Genomic DNA, 15,405 nt, shown 5'->3' with positions numbered 1-15,405 from the left:
ATGTAGTTTGGAGGATTTGATGCTAGGGAGTGTGGCAACCTGGTTTAACCGAGGCCAAAAGGGAAGGAGGCCATATTACAGGTGTTAGCCACGCTTGTGACAGCAAGCCACTTTGCTTGTTTGAAAAGCCATGATGTCTCTCTCTCATGGGGGGTAAATTCTCTTGGTGGACAAAGCAGAAAGGGGAGGTACCTTTGCCCCTTATGACCTCATAAGGAGCAAGATTCCAGATCGGCCCATCTGAGCTTTAATTTTCTCAAAGGCAGAGCAGGATACCCAGGGCTCGGTTTACACCTATCACCATTTCTAGTCACTGGGGGACCATACAAAATACTGGGGGACCATACATAATACTATTTTTAGTCATTGTTCCATTATCTTTTACTGTGACTGGTATTACCACTATTCATCACCCCCCCCCCCCAACCGGCCCCGTCAGACCCCGCCTACCAAGAGCCTGGGTCTGTCTCAGGTTTCTGCCTAAAAGGAGTTTTTCCTCGCCACTGTTGCACTGGCTAGCTCTGGAGGGAACTACTAGAACTGTTGGGTGCTTGTATATTATGTGGTCTAGTGTGGTCTAGACCTACTCTACCTGTAAAGTGTCTCGAGATTACTCTTGTTATGTTGATTCTATGAATAAAATTGAATTGAATAGGTAGGCTGGGGGAACTCATATTAATGTTAAAAAACTCATAAAGTGAATTTTTCATGCCTTGGGACCTTAAAAAAATAATTCCTAGTGGCTTAGGCCTGGTGGGGAGCAACGTTGGCCGGTGGGTCAGCAGGTTTGGAATAACCTGGGGGAAGCCCTGCATGGTGTCCTGATGCTCAGCGACCCTCTGCCCTCGGTTGGCAGACGGTGGCTTCTTGGAGCTTTGACCGGATCACACGGCCACAGGAGGCAGCTGCAGGGCGCTGCTCCCCAGCTAAAGGTTAACCATGCTAATATCAGTTTCATTACCACCCTCGCTTCATTTGACTTCGTTTATTTCCCCCTGTGAGCGTTAAAGGGTTGTGTGTCGGCCTGTCAGGCCACAGGCCTGGGGGGTAATTCCCACTCCGGTTTGGTTTGATGGAAATCCAGACAGCATTTTTTATGAGCTGCGGAGAGGCGTACTGATGCTGGGGAGCAGACAAATGGATGGATTTGGCCAGCGGCCAGCATCTGCAGACAAATGGCAGTCAGTGAGGAGCCAATGGGATTTGTCTGCGTACGTCAGTTAGGGGTGGCAAAAGAAATCTCAAAATTGTCTGTTGTGATTTTTTTTTTGCAATGATTTTTAAAATTGATTCTAGGGAAAAGAATCAATATTTTTGTTTAAAGATTATTTTTTGGGGCTTTTCCCTTTTAGTGACAGTGGATAGACATGGAAGGGGGCGTGAGATGGGGGAAGAGTCGCAGCAAAGGGCCACAGGTCGGATTCTTACCCGCACCGCTGCAGGACTCGGCCAACATGGGGTGAACACTCTTACTGGGGGGGGGGCTTGAGGCCTCCCCAGAATCAATATTTTTTATTTATTTATTTTACCAATGATTGAGCTAACTATGTTCTGTTTCTACGGTACCGCTGACAGCGACTACATCATATCTGTTTCCAGACAAACAGAGAGAAAGCAGAAAAAAACCAGATGATATTCTATTTTACAAACAAACGTCAGACTGACTGACTGTGTGCATTCTTCTTAGAAAAAAATCAGATCAGATCTCTAGAAGTTTAATTTTACTGTTGAAAATCCCCAAAAATCCCAGTACTCAATACTTGTATTTATTGAGACCGATAAAATGGGACAAAAGCATATGGTCCCAGCCCTACTAGTCAGGGCACAGAGGGATCGATGAATATGTCTTACATACAAACTAAAGCAGGTTGAGAGGAGAGAGCTCGCGGTCAGCCTCTCTTTCTGCCCTCCGTCCCTCTCAAACCCAAAAAACTATCTGGACAAATGGACAGTGAACACATGACAGATCTTTAAAGATGCTGTTCTCAACATTCAGAACATTAAAGCTGTAGTGCGTAGTCTCTGTCGCCTCCATGATGAATTCTAATTACAAATAAACAGTCTGGTCATCCACATGATACAAGCCTTCCGTGACCCGCAAAAAGACTAGATAAGAATCTAAGATGTACTTTTGCTTGCTTTATATTAAATAGCAATAGTAAAATAAAGAGAGGTTTCCTTTTCAGAAATAAACTAAATTGTTCTTGCCTAAATTGGGCTATTCAACTATACTGATCAGTGGAACTTATTTTCAGAGTGACGTGTAGAAAGAATGAATAATGCAGACATTATTGGCATGGTGTGATGACATCATTGACATGCCTAATAATTAGAGAGAGACAGCTGGTTGGTCTCCGCCAGCGGCTAGGTTAACCAACGGCTTTTGTTTTGTTCGGAAAAATTGCTTTTTGCCGAGTAGCATGAGTAGCATTCATTTTCAGTGGAAGCTTCTCTCAGCTGCGAGCAGCGGAAAATCTGTCGCCGTCACGTTTTGAGCAACCAGAGCGTCAATCACAAAGTTGAACTTTTTCAACTTTATGGTAATGAGCTATGACGCGGTTCAGCGGCTAACGCCAGCCACCAATCGGAATATAGACGTCCGTCACGCTGTCTGATCCCGGAGAAACATACGATGTAAACTTTCGTTCCTACCAAAACAATAATTTTGAGGACAAGCTCATAATCGCCGTTGCTGGGTTACCCATCATTTATAATATAACGTTGTTTGTACATGCCCGCCACGTCGTCTCTAATGACACTCGCTCTGCCTGCACGCCGCTACGGCTCAGCGGCTAAAGAGCGAGCTAACTGCTAACAGAGCCCACTGCGACCAATTAACAATACAACTTCTGTCACTATATATGTAATTTATAAAAGGTTTTTAGTGTTAGTGTATTGGCCGCGCCTACCATACCACACTAGAATGTCCCTTGGGGGGGGGGGGGGAGACTTTGGGCTTTTTCACTTTGTAATCCTTTAATCTGGAAAACAAAGATTTTTAACACTACAAAGGAAAGTGAAAAAGCCCCAAAAAACATAATTTGAGCACTTTAAACAATTATTTCATAAATTAGAAACTTTCGGAAAATCAGCCTGTCCCTACTTTGTGGAAGTCCTGCAATGAGACACTCACAGGACAGTTTGACATTTTTGCCAGCAACTTCTGGTTTTATAGCTATTGACGGACAGGAAAACACACAGCAGCATATGGACAAAGTAAATGAAAGGAATCAAAGTAACTGCACTTGGGAGAAATGTACAGCAGAAAGAAAAACAAGACTGGGATGTGCTGGAAGTAAGTGGGACAACAGGGAAACCAAGGTAAACAACAAAGGTAGCCAAACGGTGCTTTGTGGGAAAAAGCAGTGGAGGAGCTAATATTATTCGGCTTCCGTTCAAACCGAGATGTACTGCACGGGAACCCTGACAGATGCCAAGGATGGGAAACAGGGGGAGGCTCGTTGATGGCGTCCTCGCCAAGCACACAATTACTTCATGTTTGCTCTCCTCTGCCATATGTTCTCATTAGCTACGCGCTAGCACATGTGAAATTGGGCATGCATTGGACGGGCTCATACTTTCATTCATGCACGCACATAGAAGTTCAACAACGCATATGCACATGGAGCACAGAATCCACTTAAGCCCAGAGTACTAATTTGATGAAGATTTTCGTAGTGAGCAGCAGAAAAGGATGTGAAGATTAATTTTAGTCCCACTAGATATCACTCCCTCCCACCCTGTAGGTCTGCACTCAACCACGAGCCCGTGTTGTGACAGGCAGAAGGTTACACATGGCAACGCAATCCGTGTTACCTCCCCTCGGAAAGACGCGAGCGCTGCTCAATGAAATGTCGACGTTTGGAATCCTGGTCTCAACACACAGAAGGGACTCGTGAGCCAACAGATGTTGGTAAACACTCGGGGATTATGGGAATCATATGTATTTATGACGGGAAACAATGTACTACACCCGGACGTCTTTAATACACTGCACCCTTAATCTTTTAATCATATCCTAAAAGGAAACAAGTCTTCAATGTTGTCTCCGCTGATATTAATTATGGGACTAAATTGATACGTTAGAGAGTAAGTGATATTATGAATTCAGTAAAAGGTAACTTGTTTATGTGCTATAATAACTAATAAGGCCTACTGAATGAGCGCAGTACCTTCTACATCTATATCTGTTTAAGTGTAAGATATATTTAAAGCTCCCACAACATGGTGGTCTATGGGTGCTTTTACATAAATACTGTATCTGAAGTCTCTTCATATAAATGTGCTTTATTTATATAGCGCTTTTCCAGTCTTAACATCTGTTCAAAGCGCTTTTACATCATACAGGAAACATTCACCATTCATACACATTCATAGCCTGTGGCCGGCACTGTGCCGTACAAGGTGCCACCTGCTCATCAGATAAACACTCACACACATTCACACTCCGATGCGCAGCACCGGGAGCAACTGCAGACAATGACTGCAGGGGCGGGGATTGAACCACCAACCTTCTGATTGGCAGGTAACCGCTCTGCCACAGCCGCCCCAAATAGACCTTAGTGGTCCCTAATACTGTATCTGAAGTCTCTTTTATATAGACCTTAGTGGTCCCTAATACTGTATCTGAAGTCTCTTTTATATAGACCTTAGTGGTCCCTAATACTGTATCTGAAGTCTCTTTTATATAGACCTTAGTGGTCCCTAATACTGTATCTGAAGTCTCTTTATATAGACCTTAGTGGTCCCCTAATACTGTATCTGAAGTCTCTTTATATTGACCTTAGTGGTCCCTAATACTGTATCTGAAGTCTCTTTTATATAGACCTTAGTGGTCCCCTAATACTGTATCTGAAGTCTCTTTTATATAGACCTTAGTGGTCCCCTAATTCTGTATCTGAAATATCTTTTATATAGACCTTAGTGGTCCCCTAATGCTGTACCTGAAGTCTCTTTTATATAGACCTTAGTGGTCCCTAATACTGTATCTGAAGTCTCTTTTATATAGACCTTAGTGGTCCCTAATACTGTATCTGAAGTCTCTTTTATGTAGACCTTAGTGGTCCCCTAACACTGTATCTGAAGTCTCTTTATATTGACCTTAGTGGTCCCTAAAACTGTATATGAAGTCTCTTTTATATAGACCTTAGTGGTCCCTAATACTGTATCTGAAGTCTCTTTATATAGACCTTAGTGGTCCCCTAATACTGTATCTGAAGTATCTTTATATTGACCTTAGTGGTCCCTAATACTGTATCTGAAGTCTCTTTTTGGATAGGTTTCTTTTAGACTCACCAGAGCCCAGAGGGGAGCGTCGGTGGACGCATGCAATGCAACACATTTAAGTTAATCAATAAAATCAATTTATTGCCCAGTCCTGCTCCATACGTACTGGAATTTGGTATTGAATGACAAGGCATTTTTTGAAACTAAGGAGGAAATTCGGTCGGTGCCTAAGAAGTATTGAATTCGGTACCCATGCTGTCAAAGTTTGGGAAAGAACAGCGCTTTCACTGCTCGTTGTGCTCATTACGGGAGGTACTGCTCAACAAAGAGCAGACGACATTTGTAGAAACCGTTTCTCCCCGCTGTGTGGAAATCTTAAAGGTAGTGAAGTGACTCTCTCTACATCACTGATGAAAAACTGCCTCTTCGAGAGCAGAAAGGGCAGAGGAGGAAAAATAGTGAGGGAAGAACCCTCACACACACACACACACACACACACACACATACATACACACACAAACACACAGAGAGCAGAGGCTATCCAGTGTTTCTGTCTTTCCGTCTATGACATGTCATCTCAGGGGAGAGAAGATCCACCTTAGCAGCCTCTGTGGCTCCCCGGGTCAACTTATTAAAACACTGAGACAAAGTGAGGAGAACGTAACCCCACACACACACACACACACACACACACACACACACACACACACACACACACACACACACACACACACTTCCTCACTTCCCCAAAGGACACAAAAGCACAAACCTACTTGTATATGTACATAAAACTGCACACACTCTTAGCTACGTGTGTTTACACACATAGGCTCATAAACACACACAACCTTTTGGGTACCAACACACAATCCCGTTGAAAAGCAGATAGACCAACACCACAACCTTTTTCTTGATTCTCCTTTTTTTCGAAACGCCGGCTTTGGATTTCTATTTTCTCTGCGTCTCTGATTCAAAGGGCTGGCATGTTTATCTGTTTGACTGGGTGGAATTGAGCAAATAGACTCAACTAAAAGCCTCTTAGCTGCAGTAATGCGGCGGGGAGCGGCCCAGCACCATTTGTTGGCTGTAAAAAATGTAATAACACAATATACAATGAATCTCATCGAGATGCCTCGGCAGGCTGATCTGAATACAAATCAACAGCAATCACAGCGGATGTCTGTCAGCGGGCTGCTGTGCTGAGGCCGGAGGTTGGACGTTCAGTGGAGAAACTAACTAACAGCAGAGCAAGAGGTCCACGGTGTCCTCAGATCTCCGCACAGCCTGCTGCTTAATGGGCCATATTTATCATAATTGTTGATATTTTGCCAGAGGCAACAACAAGAGATCAATGTTTTGGGGGCACCACTTCAAGGAAAGATCACCGAGGCCTCATCTCTAAAGATGATTCTCTCTCTCTCTCTCTCGCTCTCTCTCTCTCTCTCTCTCAGACACAGTGTTAGGGGACCACTAAGGTCTATATAAAAGAGACTTCAGATACAGTATTAGGGGACCACTAAGGTCTATATAAAAGAGACTTCAGATACAGTATTAGGGGACCACGAAGGTCTATATAAAAGAGACTTCAGATACAGTATTAGGGGACCACTAAGGTCTATACAAAGAGACTTCAGATACAGTATTAGGGGACCACTAAGGTCTTATAAAGAGACTTCAGATACAGTATTAGGGGACCACTAAGGTCTTTTAAAGAGACTTCAGATACAGTATTAGGGACCACTAAGGTCTATATAAAGAGACTTCAGATACAGTATTAGGGACCACTAAGGTCTATATAAAGAGACTTCAGATACAGTATTAGGGACCACTAAGGTCTATATAAAGAGACTTCAGATACAGTATTAGGGGACCACTAAGGTCTATATAAAAGAGACTTCAGATACAGTATTAGGGGACCACTAAGGTCTATATAAAGAGACTTCAGATACAGTATTAGGGGACCACTATGGTCCTTTTTCAAGCATTATACATATATATTCTTCGCCCAAAAGTAGAGGGAGCAGAGAACGAGTGAACAGGGGTGGAATATCAGGCACAACCCTAGTTCCATACAAAACATATTGATTTTAAACAGACACACAGTATGTTTTTGCATTACTGAACATGTGATACCAATGTGGGTGTGAAAGCATCCCCGACACATTTACCATCCATGTGTTAAAAGTGTGACGGGGAGAAAGTCTCCAGGAAACCAACTCTCTGCTAATGAAGCTCTACTGCTAAACCCCTCAACAGTCGTTGTGCTGATCGGTTGAACAGATCTGTTGAACAGTGTCCTGGTCTTCTGATGTGGGGCAGCAGGCTGAGGAGGTGTTTACCTCTTGCATCTGCAGAAACATTTATACATTTACCTCGATGCCATGAATTCATCTGGAAATGAAGACCTTGAGCGCTGACCCGTTTGAGCTGGGCTATATGTAATGCTGTGCTGTAATCCACAGTGAGTTCATCCAACCAAACATGTGCTGCTTCTCAATTTCATACTTTATTTGCTAAAACTAGCTCTCAGCCAAATCATTTTGGAGCAAAATACTCGCCATGTGGAGTGCTAGGGCTGAACAATTTGGGGGGGATGGAATTGACAGATATTGCAATTATGAATCGATTTTGTAAAAACACAATTTAGATAAAGCTCAATATTACGTGTAACATACAAAACATGTCGTGGAGCATCATAACATGAGACACCATCATATATATATCTATATGTATATATGTGTGTGTATATATACGTGTGTGTGTATATATATATATATATATATATACATATATACACACACGTATGCCGGACAGCTGGAGTTATGAATCATCAATTATCTCTACAGGTGTGTATGTAGGATGGATGTATGTGTTTGTGTGTGTTTTTGTGTGTGTGTTGCTAACGCACTTGATAATGAACAAAGTAATGACATCAAAGATATTGATATGGCGAGGTTATGTCAGAACACTCTTTATTTAGCTCTGAATTCTCGTTGCCATGCACGCTATATATTTTGCTCTTATCTATATCCTTCCCTATGCCACCTCAACATCCCACACATGGAGCATGCACGTTCATCTAATGGCATTTACCCTAATCTTATGACTGATATATTTGCAAATTATGGGCATGGATTTAATTATAAAAAGCAGAGAATACGCTAGCTCAGTCGCATGAGCCAGGAACGTTTCTGAGGTGCCAGATGGCAATAACTCAGCCTCATCTTACAGTAATTGGTTAGAAAGCACAAGCAACACAATCCACCATAGATTGGAAAGACCTTGACGAGGATTGTTTGCATAATTTCCAATTTGATGAAGTATTGGCTGATTTAAAGCCAACAACAACCAAAAATGTAGAAACCACGACATGTTCTGAACAGTCTGTTATCTGAGGCATTGTTTCTTCTGATAAACAGGAAGTCTTGTAATGTTTTGGTCTCATCTCACTGAAATCTTTGACCTAAATTCTACTCCTAGCCTTCTTTTCCTTATATATTACATAATCCTTATCTGCCTTCAAACTGTAATTGCTTTGGAGTTTTGAAGTTGACTTCCCAGGAATCCCTTTGAAACGTTGTTGCCAGTGCTTTTACATCTCTGGACTGACAGCAATCCCCCCCCCCCCCCCAAAAAAAAAAAAAAAAAAAACCTGTATATGGCTCCCTGCTCTAAAAACACACTGACAATTTAAAGGTGTCCTACCATATGGATCTCATGACTTTGTGGTGATATCTGAAGTTCTACCATGAACTCTGTAACTTGGTTACCGTGGTTACCTTGTTTCCAGCCATTCTAGGGTGGTATAGAAAGCCTGCAGGAAGACTCCACTTGGGCCACTTCTCATTAATATTCAACCAGCTAAGCTGCTGGACTCTGATTGGCTAACAGCTAGCCAGTGAGGGGGATTTGTGCGTCCCCACTGACCGTGCATCAGTATTTGACGGGTTTGACTCTGCAGTTCCCTCCACTACGCAAGGCTTTTAGCTTCATATCGCTCATCGTTTTGGTTTTCCCACCTGGAAATCGGCCTGCATCAACCTGGTTTCCAACAAAAGACGTCTGGTTTCAGTGGAAAGGGCTGCTCTACACTACCTGCCCAGCACCAAACAGCAGACGGACACCATTACAGGCTTAAGACACACACCAAATAGTGTTCCTGGACGTTGGTGGAGACCAAAATGGAGTTGAAAGAAGCGTGAATGTTGGATGACACCAAAGAAATGCACGCTTCATTGCAACCTGTCTATATTGTTTCTGTTATAGTGTGTATACCGTATATTAGTATGTATATATGTGTTTTGATGTTTGTTTTGTATGAGTAAGCACATTGTGAGCAATGATGATCTAAAGCAAAGTTCCTCGTATTTGTCGTCATACTTGACAAATAAAGCTGATTTGGATTCTGAAATACTAACGTTGCTTCTCCATGTCTGCTGAATGTGTAAAGACAAGGGTCGGCTTATACCAATAACCAAACAACCAGCAATGCAGCTTTAAAGTGACGGACGAGGTTGTATAATAACCGTATTATCTATCTTATTTAATAGCTCAATAGTAAATGCTAAACCAATTACGTTATACTGACGCTCCAAAAGACCTTCTTTGTTAGTACTTGTAATGTTCTAGCCAAACCATTACAAACTACTGAATAGTGACAACCTGCTATTTGTCTAGAACTAGGATTTAGCATTTTGTTTCAGACATTGGAAAACCTCATTTAAAACAACCCCCGGCCTTAAAACATGACCTTGTCCATTGTGCAGTTCATTCAACGTATCTACGCAGGGCTGGTAATAAATTTGTGGCAATACCTACTAATCTGTATTGATGTTGTATCTCGTTGGCCCTTTTCATCTCTGGGCCTTTTCATTATGTAAAGGCAGCTCCCATACTCACTCTAGTATCCCCGTTAGCATGCTTTTCTTCCGCTGACAGTCTGATTAATCTGTTTTTCTTTGGATTTCATCTTCTTTGTCTATTCAAGCAAAATAGCTCCCACTGCTCCCCCGGTCTCACTTCATTCTTCAATATAGTGCAAACAGACCTCTGTTGCCGCGATAACAACGAACACGGTGCTTCTTTTTATTTCAGGTTCAGCTTCGGGTTACTTTATGTACAGTATGTGTACCCGTAGGTAGATTTGTTTGTGTTTGAGAAACAAACAGTGGGAGCTCAGCAAGGCAAATGGAACGGCTTGACACTTCTGGGTAATGAAGTCCTTGGTTTTCCAAAATTGCTTCCATTTGGGGCTACTCTAAGTCTTTGATCCCTCCTGATACAAACCCTGCAGACACGAGATGAAGCATAGACTGCTTCGAGGGCCTGCTGGTGTTGGCAGCGTACATACTGGGGATGTTTTCTCTGGGCACCTCACAGTTTAGATTCGTTTCAATTCTAAATGATCAATGCATCTCATGCAACAATTCTTTATGTACATTTCCATTTGTGATTTAAAAATAGACATATAAATCCTAGTTTGTTAGATTTTGACCTATGCAGTATTTGTCACATATAAGTATTGTGTGTATTATGTATTGTATATTTATTGTGTGTATTTCATTCCATGCTGAAGCCTTCAACATGCCGAGTCACCTTATCTCACAGTGATCCTCCATGTCAGAGGCTGAGTCATGTTTAAAGGTGGAGAACAGGAAACATGAGCTGGTCACATGTCATGTGATGAAGTAGATCAACAGCCTTCATGTGTTTTGCCTAATTATTTCATGTATGTCTTATTAGTTTATGTGTATACATTTCTATACATTTATACATTTGGCCATTTTTGTATGTCCACGATCTCGTCCTCTTTCAGTCTCTCTGTTCTGTCATGTGCACAGGTCTGGAGACAGTAAAGCATTGAATTGTTCTAAAGAGTATTGCATCTAAGAATCGACTATTTTTTCCCACCCCTAGAAAGGACCCCCTCTTTGTAAACCCCACTGCTGTGAGGGTTATGCAGCGGCTCCTCCGGCAAATCCCAATTCTTTTTGCTTTGTCTGATCTTTGAAGGAACAAAATGAGTTAAGACGTGGAGGAGGATTTTGAAATCAGCCAAAAAGGAGGAATTGTAAAAAATGGAGCACTCAGAGGAAGTAACAAATTAGTTCTCACTGAGCAAAACCATGTTGGCCTTGACGGAATGTTAAGATGTGCTGGGGCTTTTTAAGTTGTAGTGCTCCAGTACGTTGGAGTAAACAAAGTAGATGAAATGATGGAGAGAAAACACTGCAAGTGAGTAAAGCCTTCCAAGAAAATGACATTTAAAATAAGCATGAAAGCTTCACACGGACAACAGCAGTGACAAGAACAATTACAGGCATCGCTAAGACACACAAGGACATGGACACGGGCATGGACAGCGACTTGAAGAGGAACGTAACGCACCGTAGTCTAAATAACGACCGACATACTACACACAGACACATCAATTATTTAGATGAATCCATTCAACTAGGCATTTGTCTAGTTGAATGGATTCAAAGGTTATTCTATATACTGGTACACGTATTAGTAAAGGAAACAACACTTGTGTCACACAGCCAGGTAACAAGTTACAGCTGAAGCTGGACCTGACAAACACGGGGCATACACTTGCAGAGAGAGAGACAGCATGTACAAAGAACAGATACTGTAACATACCATACAACAGACCATAATATGGTCCTGATTGTGTCTAAAACCCAACATGGTGTCTTGCAACGCATTGGTTAAATATTACTCATAGTAAAATAAATTTTAAAATAAAGAGATCATAAGTACAACAATAGGCCCGTTTAGCAGCTTAATAGACACTGGGATGAATGAGTTTGTAAATGGTTACGTTTACAGCGAGGAACTTTAACCCTCCTACTGGATGGCAGCAGCTCCTATTCTGCGTGTAGACCGTGAGTCGTTCCGCTAACGATTCTATTCGGTTGTCGCAAAGAAGTCTGTTCATGAATACTTGGATACGACAGGATACGTGCTCTTTTATAGGCCTTAGTTATCTCCTAATACTGTATCTGAAGTCTCTTTTATATAGACCTTAGTGGTCCTATACGTACGAAGTCTCTTTTATAGACTTAGTGTCCCTATCTGTACTGAAGTCTCTTTTATATGACCTTAGTGGTCCCTAATACTGTATCTGAAGTCTCTTTTATATAGACCTTAGTGGTCCCCTAATACTGTATCTGAAGTCTCTTTTATATAGACCTTAGTGGTCCCCTAATACTGTATCTGAAGTCTTTTATATAGACCTTAGTGGTCCCTAATACTGTATCTGAAGTCTTTTTTATATAGACCTTAGTGGTCCCTAATACTGTATCTGAAGTCTCTTTATATAGACCTTAGTGGTCCCCTAATACTGTATCTGAAGTCTCTTTTATATAGACCTTAGTGGTCCCTAATACTGTATCTGAAGTCTCTTTTATATAGACCTTAGTGGTCACTAATACTGTATCTGAAGTCTCTTTTATATAGACCTTAGTGGTCCCTAATACTGTATCTGAAGTCTCTTTTATATAGAAGGCCTTATGTTCTGAGTCCTATATACTGTATCTGATCAGTCTCTTTATATAGACCTTAGTGGTCCTAATACTGTATCTGAAGTCTCTTTTATATAGACCTTAGTGGTCTCCTAATACTGTATCTGAAGTCTCTTTTATATAGACCTTAGTGGTCCCCTAATACTGTATCTGAAGTCTCTTTTATATAGACCTTAGTGGTCCCTAATACTGTATCTGAAGTCTCTTTCCCAAAATTCAGCCTTGGTGCAGAATTCCAGCCACTAGAGCCAGTCCCACAATGAGCTTTCCTTAGTATGTACCATTTCTGTGTCTGTAGCTTTAAATCCTATTGAGGAGGAGAAAGGGGGGCAAGGTGGAGGCTGGGGGTGTGGCCTTGACAAACCTTCACTTTGCTCGTTTGAAAGCCAGGATGTCTTTCTCTCATGGGTTTGACAAATTCTCTGGGTGGGGAAAGCAGAGAAAAGGGAGGTAACCTTTCCCCTTATGACCTCATATGGGGTAAGATTCTAGATCGGCCCATCTGACCTTTTATTTTCTCAAAGACAGAGCATGATACCCAGGGCTCGGTTTACACCTATCACCATTTCTAGCCACCGGGGGGGCATAGCCAGGCTGGGGGAACTTATATTAATGTTAAAAAACCTCATAGTGAAATTTGAATGCCATGGAACCTTTTACACCAATAATCTTCCGTCAGTATGAATCAATCATAACCGGGAGGTTTCCAAACCAAGCTTTAATATTGTACCTTACCAGCCTATCCAGGACTGCTTGATAAAATATTAACACACGTTTGTTGGCTGAGTCTACATCATGCTATCAATCAATCAGTCAATCAATCAATCAATCAATCGTGAGTTATACTTTCGCATGCAGTTCGCTGTTGTAGTTCTAAAAGTCCTAATACAACGCTACAAATACAACGTATCACAAAACATCAAGATAAATTAATATGTGAAATATTTTTTTGTAATGAGACCATGTGATGTTGCAGTAATTGGGAACTTTTCTGTTGCCTCCTCTGTCTTTGTGCAGAGTTTCCTTCATTCCACTCGCCTCCTCTTTCTGGTAGTGGCAATCCCCCCACCCCTCCGACCCCAGCCCACCCAGAGCACCACTTCCACAGTAATAAGGTAAATGCGCTGTGACTGATGGGGAGAAAGCGCAGGGCTAAGTATAGCCCGAGCTCTTTGTACTCGTACCTTGCCAAGTCACAGGGGGCTCGGGGGATTACAAAAGCAATTGTACCCCTTTGCCCTACATCAAGTGATACAGCCACGTGTGCTCCTTCAGACCATTAGCCCCCAGTATTGTTGGTGGCTTTACACTCCCAGAGTAATACTCACTGAACACACTCCACACACACTCACATTGCCTCAAACTCTTAGCTATGCAACTCTTCTTGTAGGTCTCCTTTATTTTTTCATGAGGTCATAAGGGGCAAGGTTACCTCCCCTTTCTCTGCTTGGCCCGACCAGAGAATTTGGCCCACCCATAAGAGAGAGGGACATCCAGGCTGTCAAACGAGCAAAGTGGCTGTTTGTCAAGGCCACACCCCCAGCCTCCACCTTGCCCCACTTTCTCCTCCTCAATAGCATTTAAAGCTCCAGACACAGAAATGGCGCATACTAAGAAAGCTCATTGTGGAACTGGCTCTAGTGGCTTTAGTGACCACCAAGGTCATGTTTAAAAGAGACTTCAGGTACAGTATTAGGGGACCACTAAGGTATATATAAAAGAGACTTCAGATACAGTATTAGGGGACCACTAAGGTATATATAAAAGAGACTTCAGATACAGTATTAGGGGACCACTAAGGTCTATATAAAGAGACTTCAGATACAGTATTAGGGGACCACTAAGGTCTATATAAAAGAGACTTCAGATACAGTATTAGGGACCACTAAGGTCTATATAAAAGAGACTTCAGATACAGTATTAGGGACCACTAAGGTCTATATAAAAGAGACTTCAGATACAGTATTAGGGACCACTAAGGTCTATATAAAAGAGACTTCAGATACAGTATTAGGGGACCACCAAGGTCTATATAAAAGAGACTTCAGATACAGTATTAGGGACCACTAAGGTCTATATAAAGGAGACTTCAGATACAGTATTAGGGACCACTAAGGTCTATATAAAAGAGACATCAGATACAGTATTAGGGACCACTAAGGTCTATATAAAGAGACATCAGATACAGTATTAGGGACCACTAAGGTCTATATAAAGAGACTTCAGATACAGTATTAGGGACCACTAAGGTCTATATAAAAGAGACTTCAGATACAGTATTAGGGGACCACTAAGGTCTACATAAAAGCATCCAATAAGCAGTATGTCATGGAACCTTTTAATATCTGTTTATTCATGGCAATAATAGCAATGGCGCGTAGTGGAGGATGGAAGAGAACTGCGGCTCTACAGATAATACTCATTCACTAAGCCACAAGAGGTCCTTGTCAAGAAAAGTTAAACACACTGTAGTTGGTTTTCAAGGTTTGAAGAAATAACTAGTTCTGTAATATTTCTCCTGAATGCCTCCTTAGTCACTAAAGCCAAATAAACCAAACAATCTAAGCTCCTGCTCGACACTTGTGGCTTGTAACAGGCAATAATTGTGGGTCCCACTTCTGGGCTTTTTTACATTTATTTTTCAACTTCTGTC

General features: G+C 41.9%; 1 protein-coding gene across 1 annotated transcript in view; it reads left to right on the top strand.

The window, feature by feature from the left end:
- LOC116671041 (carbonic anhydrase-related protein 10) overlaps nt 1-15,405 on the top strand; it is a 214,535-nt gene that overhangs the window by 49,409 nt on the left and 149,721 nt on the right. The window lies entirely within an intron of this gene.

This window comes from Etheostoma spectabile, chromosome 21, assembly GCF_008692095.1.
Source record: "Etheostoma spectabile isolate EspeVRDwgs_2016 chromosome 21, UIUC_Espe_1.0, whole genome shotgun sequence".
Taxonomy (NCBI): Eukaryota; Metazoa; Chordata; class Actinopteri; order Perciformes; family Percidae; genus Etheostoma; species Etheostoma spectabile.
This window is presented reverse-complemented; position numbering and strand designations above follow the sequence as displayed.